This window comes from Cucumis melo, unplaced genomic scaffold (assembly GCF_025177605.1).
Source record: "Cucumis melo cultivar AY unplaced genomic scaffold, USDA_Cmelo_AY_1.0 utg001838l, whole genome shotgun sequence".
NCBI lineage: Eukaryota > Viridiplantae > Streptophyta > Magnoliopsida > Cucurbitales > Cucurbitaceae > Cucumis > Cucumis melo.
In genome coordinates this window covers 5,001-12,500 of record NW_026124808.1, presented here as the reverse complement: position 1 = coordinate 12,500, position 7,500 = coordinate 5,001, and the positions used below count along the sequence as shown (strand labels likewise).

At 33.1% G+C, this 7,500-nt stretch overlaps 1 non-coding gene across 1 annotated transcript; it reads left to right on the top strand.

Annotated features, from left to right (window-relative positions):
- Positions 1 to 870: 870 nt before the first annotated feature.
- Positions 871 to 957, top strand: TRNAS-GGA (transfer RNA serine (anticodon GGA)). The gene has a single exon. It is a non-coding gene; the product is annotated as a tRNA-Ser (tRNA).
- Positions 958 to 7,500: the final 6,543 nt, after the last annotated feature.

Below are 7,500 nucleotides of genomic sequence, written 5' to 3'. Positions count from 1 at the left end.
TCAAATTGCACCTCCAAGAAGCGTAGATTTATTTCAATTATTGTTTTCTTTCTATCCCGAATACTGTGTCTTTCTACTAAGACGGAGAGCGGTAAAGAAAATTGAAAAAAAAAAAAAATCAAATCGCACCATCTCTGTAATAGGTGAATGCCTCTTTTTCCCCGGAAGTTGTCGGAATTATTCGTAATAAGATATTGGCTACAATTGAAAAGGTCTTATCGATAAAATTTCCATTTATCCCACCAGATCTAGGCATCGGTAACAACCCCATTCTATAATTTCTTTTAATTACCTCTCGTGAGAAAATGATCCCACAAACAAAGGAATTGCATAGTACGAAATAACATAAAAAACGGATTCATTAAAAAATCCCACTCGATATTAAAATTGTTTCTTTTTGATTTCACAGGAATCAATAAAAGAGAAGAAATATTTCAATCCGGTTAAATTTCATCCAAATGTAGTAGGATCAGAATGAAGAGAACTATTCTGATTTCAGCGAAGTTGAAGAAAAAAAGAATTTTATTTATCTGACTGGGGTAATTCTAGAAGTTTTTTGATTGAATTATGATACAAAAAAGAGCAAAAAGAATCGAATAATCATTCTATGATTCATAACTTGTGACTAGATATATGTATGGGATAAACAGTTGTTGGTGAAAAATCGAAAACTGTAAAAGTCGAATTTTTAGAAAAAAGGAATCATAGTTTAAAAAACTAAATAGAATCATGAGCTAAAAGTATCCATTAAACATAGTTAAAAAAAAAATTATTTGTATAGTTAGAATTGGTTGGACGTGCCTATCAAAAAAAAAATTGAATATTAATGACTCACTATTAACTCGGTTTCTGGGCCATAATCATTCTGTAGGAGAGATGGCCGAGTGGTTGAAGGCGTAGCATTGGAACTGCTATGTAGGCTTTTGTTTACCGAGGGTTCGAATCCCTCTCTTTCCGTACTAATTCAACAATGTTACTGACCACAATGTATCAAATCAAATAACAATCGATACTATTATTCCAACGGTTAGACCTTTATGGATTCTTTATTTCGAATTTTTGTGGTACGGAAACGAAAAGACTGGAAAGAATGCACAAGAGATGAAAATCCCCCTACCGATCAATGATAGATGAATGATAGAAAAATTTCCGGATCAAAACCTTACTTTCCTTCGGTCTCTTTACTTAGACTTCGGCGAAGGGGAGGACGAAATTGTCCGAACCCTTGTTTTTTAGTTAGGTTTAAGTCTGACGAGAATAATATTCTACAACGAGCAATTCATTTATTTTTAAACTGACCCATTTACTATCTATTATTTGATTGACTAATCCTTTATATTGCAATGGCTGAAGAGTCAAATGTTTTGGCAATTCCTGAGGGGGGGATGAATCAAGATAATTTTGAATCAGTGTTCTCGATTTTTTTTCATCTTTTGCTGTAATAATATCTCGGGGTTTGCACCGATAACTTGGTATATCCACTATAGAACCATTAACTAAAATATGTCTATGATTAACTAATTGTCGGGCTTGAGGAATAGTCGAAGCCATACCCAATCGAAAAAGGATGTTATCCAAACGCATTTCAAGTAATTGTAGTAAAACTTGACCCGTTGATCCTTTGGCTTTTCCGGCGATACGAACGTATTTAAGTAATTGTCGTTCTGTAAGACCATAATGAAAACGCAATTTTTGTTTTTCTTCTAAACGAATACGATATTGAGATTTTTTACCGGAACGCGATTGGTTTTTAAGATCGTTTCCGGTTTTGGGCCTTTTACTAGTTAGTCCCGGTAAAGCCCCCAGACGGCGTATTTTTTTGAAACGAGGCCCTCTGTAACGCGACATAAAGACTCCTTATTTTATTTTATTTAAATTTCATAAACATTTTATTTTATTTAAATTTCATAAACTTAAATGAAAACTAAATGATAAATATTATAAATGAAGTGAAATCCAGTAAAGTATTGTACTACAAAACAAAGAATAATTAGATAACTTGGATCAATATCCGGATCCTATTGTATATGTAAATGATATAAAAAAGTAAGAGTTCCTTTCTTGATTTGTTCTACAGAAATAGAACCCCTCCTTTAGTCATAAAGGTAAGTAAGTTCCTACGACATCATAGATCGGTGACCTTTGAAAAAGGGTAAGAAGTCGTTTCTTTATTTATTTGATTTATCAATTATGTCAAAAATAAAATCAATAGAGAAAAGCCGGCTATCGGAATCGAACCGATGACCATCGCATTACAAATGCGATGCTCTAACCTCTGAGCTAAGCGGGCTCACATAACAGAAATGTTACATGCATAGTAATTTACTAAATTACTGGGATCTTAGCTATTCCTAATTAATATGAATATAGAATCTAATTTCATTTCAAATAAATATTCAATATTGGAATTGTTCTATTATAGAACATAATAATTAATATAACGATTAATAGAATATAGCGATAGAAAATTTTGATCTATTTATCAAATGGATGTGTATCAATAATTAATGTGTTAATCTTAATTGCATTTAATGCAATTGAGATGATAATGAAGCGTTTCTATGTTTTCATTCTGAAAGGTGGAAGATAAGACGAACAAGGGAATCGACCGTTTAAGTATTAAATTTTTTACTAAAAAAATAATAGAAAGAGGGGCAAATATATATGTTCATATATCTATCTATATTGATATATATTGAATTGCAGATACAGAAATGATAGAATCATTTTGGATCGGAACAAATATGGGTCTCCGATAGAGAAGAGAGAGATGAAAGAAGATAGACAAGAAATCCAATAGGAGGAAACACTTTTCAATAGAGGAATCGGTATTCTAATGACTTGAGTGGTTCCAGTATAATACAAATGAAAGAAAACGGGGAAGGACATCATAATGCGATACTAATCTTAAAAGAGGGGGATATGGCGAAATCGGTAGACGCTACGGACTTAATTAGATTGAGCCTTGGTATGGAAACCTACTAAGTGATAACTTTCAAATTCAGAGAAACCCTGGAATTAAAAATGGGCAATCCTGAGCCAAATCCTTTTTTCCGAAAAAAAAGGGTAGGTGCAGAGACTCAATGGAAGCTGTTCTAACAAATGGAGTTGACGACGTTGCGTTAGTAAAGGAATGAATCCTTCCATCGAAACTCCAGAAACGATGAAAGATAAACGTATTACGTACTGAAATACTATATTGATTAATGACAACTCGAATCTCTATTTTTTATATTTCTATAATTTTTTATATTTATATTTATATATATATATAAAATTATATATAAAAATGAACGAATTGTTATGAATCGATTCCAAGATCTACAAGTTGAAAAAATAATCGAATATTCATTGATCAAATCATTTACTCCATCATAGTCTGATAGATCTTTTGAAGAATTGATTAATCAGATCGAATAGAATAAAGATAGAGTCCCATTCTACATGTCAATAACGACAAAAATGAAATTTATAGTAAGAGGAAAATCCGTCGACTTTTAAAATCGTGAGGGTTCAAGTCCCTCTACTCCCCAAAACCCTAAAAAGGCCCGTTGGCCTCTTTAATTATTTATCCGTTCATTAGCAATTCAGACTTTGTTATGTTTCTCATTCATTCGACTCTTTCACAAGCGTATTTGAGCGGAAATTTGATTTCTTATCACAAGGCTTGTGGTATATATTCTATATGATAGACGTACAAACGAACATCCTTGCGCAAGTAATCTGTGAAATTTGAATGATTAACTGTCTACTGTACTGAAACTTCGAAAGGCTTATCCAAGCCCTGAAATTTCGTATATCTTCAAAAAGAAGACTTTGGAATACCTTTTTTCTTATTTACAATTGACATAGACCAAAGTCATCTATTAAAATAAGGATAATGTGTCGGAAATGGCCGGGATAGCTCAGTTGGTAGAGCAGAGGACTGAAAATCCTCGTGTCACCAGTTCAAATCTGGTTCTTGGCACATCATGAATTTGTATGAGTATCTATTCTACGGATTCATTAATAATATAGATCATGAAAAATACTGATACATGATGATGTCTGGAAATCTACCCTTTAACTAAACTATATATATTTTTTACTCTATTTATAGATGTCGAAAATAGACAAGTAAAGATAAAGAGGATATTTATAGAAATATGTAAAGGATGTATATAGATATGTAAAAGAAAAGAATTTTCTTTTGTTTCCTCTTCTTTTTTATTTGTTCATACTCTGTCTCCTGGCGTTCAATTCCTATTTTATACATATTTGAAAGTTTCAATTAGTTCCTTATAAGACCCAAAAGTCTAGTCTAGGGGAGTTGAAAGGCGGGAATGGCCAAGATTCATCTCAGATACAGTACAAATAGAATCCGATTCTCTTTTCATATTATATTTCTTCATTTCACCCTATGTGACTTTTTAAAGCACATCTATAAGTCATATGCGTGATACATAGTTCATAATGCAGAACTCATTTAGTTCATCCTATTAGCTTGTGGCTCATCCAAAATAAGTATCTTACAAATTGGATAATCTCACCAAATCTCTAATTGTATTTTTTTTAATCAATAATAATAAGATGAATGAGACTTCAATTACTATGCTATATCTATAAGAGAACGTAAAAATGTATTTGAATATCTTGAGTTGTCGAAGTGAAGATTAGTTTCGTATTATTTAATGAGCATCTTGTATTTCATAAAAATTGGGGGCAATATAATCCTTACGTAAGGGCCATCCTACCCAACTTTCAGGCATTAAGATACGCTTTAGACGTGGATGATTATCATAAGAAATTCCCAACATATCATAAGATTCCCTTTCTGGAAAATCCGCACTTTTCCAAACCCAGAAAACAGACGGAATTTTAGGATTTATCCTTGCGGCAAATACTTTTATGCATACCTCTTCCGGTTGATCTATACCATACTCGATTCTCGTAAGATGATACACACTAGCTAACAGTCCGCCTGGTGCTACATCATAAGCACATTGGGAACGTAGATAATTGTAACCATATACATATAAAATGACTGCAATGGAATGCCATTCCTCGGGCTTTATTTGTAAAGTCTCTATTCCTTGGTAATCGAAACCCAAAGATCTATGAACCAGTCCATGTTTGACTAGCCAAGAAGACAAATTACCCTGCATCTTCTCCCCCCCCCCATTTTTTTATTTTTATTTGTATAAGTATTTCCCATTTACAATGAAAAATTGATGAAGATTCACTCGTTCTTTGCTTTGTTATTCTGTACAAAAAAAGTATACGGCCTAATTTACTAATTCGTAGGAAGAGACTGCACTTTTGTATTTGAAAAAAGTTTCAGGAGGGATGATCTCTGAAGTAGATGATGGTTGATAGAGTAATCCTTGATCGTAATTTCCAGTATTAGTACTTGGGCCAACATGAAATTTGTGATTGGTAGTAAAACACCGATTTTCCTCTTGAGACTTAATTCGATCTTCATAGATTTCTCGAGATATTTTCTTACGAAGTTTTGTTATAGCATCTATAACAGCCTCGGGTTTAGGCGGACAACCCGGCAAATACACATCGACAGGAATTAACTTATCGACTCCCCGAACAGTACTATAAGAATCGGTACTGAACATCCCTCCTGTAATTGTACATGCTCCCATAGCAATAACATATTTTGGTTCAGGCATTTGCTCATATAATCTTACTAAAGAAGGAGCCATTTTCATTGTTACCGTACCCGCTGTTAAAATTAAGTCTGCCTGTCTAGGACTAGATCTTGGTACCAGTCCATAACGATCAAAGTCGAATCGTGAACCTATTAATGAAGCGAATTCAATGAAGCAACAACTGGTACCATAGAGAAGCGGCCATAAACTGGAGAGTCTTGACCAATTTGAAAGATCATTTGATGTAGTTGAAATAACTGAAGTTTGGGTTGTTCGATCAAGTAAGGGAAACTCGATGGAATTCATAACTGTCTCAATGTTTTTTTTAATTGTCTGAATATTCAAAAACTAAGACCATTCCAATGCTCCTTTTCGCCATGCATAAACTAAACCGACAATTAGGATAAGCACGAAAATTAAAGCTTCTATAAAGACGGATACCCCTAATACATCAAAACTCATTGCCCACGGATAAAGAAAAACTGTTTCAACATCAAAAACAACAAAAACTAGAGCAAACATATAATAACGGATTCTAAATTGTACCCAAGCATCGCCCATTGGTTCTATTCCCGATTCATAACTCGAAAGTTTCTCTGGCTCTTTGCTAAGAGGGGCTAAAACTCCAGAAATTAGAAATGCCAAAATAGGAATAAGACTTGATATTATTAGAAATACCCAGAAAATATCATATTCGTAAAGCAGAAACATAAACGTACTCCTATCAATGTGGAAAATATACCGGATTAGTCGATCGGTACATGTCTCGTTTGAAGATTCATCCACTATAATCCTATTTATATAATATCTATTATATCCATAATAAATATATATTAAATATTATATATTTATATAGAGAGGATACATATAGTCGGAATTTCCATTTAGGAACTTTTAGTGATTGAAGAAGGAAAGAGAAGACGACTACTTTAGTTTTGTGCTTTACTAGATAAGGTATACCAACAGAAAAGCCTATTTGAGAATGTTTACAATGAAAGTTACCAAAGATCTTCGTTTCTCAAACTCTAGCTTGTCCACAAATAAAATACAGTAAGTCGTTCCTAGATCCATGTGATTTACTAGTGCATTCGATTTGCATTGGGTTATGGTGGAGTTTTTAACCGGTTTCATGTCATGATTTTGACTCCAAAAATTTACTAGAATTGGGTAGGTATCCCAAAGAAAAGAAGTATTACTAATTTCTTGATTTTGTATGGGAAAATAGGAAAATTTTCATATGTAATTCATCTACAAAGATAAGACATTAATGATGAACCAAATCAAGTGGCCAATTACAAACAATACAAACAATAATGAGGAAAGGAAAACGATTCTATTTTTGAATTATTAATAATATAGGGCTATACGGACTCGAACCGTAGACCTTCTCGGTAAAACAGATCAAACTTATTATTATCAAAATGATTTGAACTGTTTCAAAGACCCAACATGCATTTTTTTGCATTGGGCTCTTTCATTAACTGTTATAAATAAGTTAGTCTACCATATTTTTTCTTGACAGAAAGAAAGGGAGATGGTTCCATGTGCTCTGATTCATTATTTTGATTCGAATCTCGGAGCACTACCAAAGTTTTTCAAAGAAGGGGTTATCCTGACGTAGGTATGCTTCTGACCTAGATCAACTTAAGTTAAATGGAATCTCTATCGTCCTGCTTCTGCTTAAAGAATAAAATATGAAACTTCATACACCTTAAAGTTGTTCATAAGATAGGACGAAAGATCATTTTTTTTGAGGTCCTGATACTCATTATGCCTAGCATTGAATAGACTGGGTATTCACCTTATCAATATCTCAAATCAATGATGGATTTTTTTAGTGCCTAAATGGGGCACTCGATTC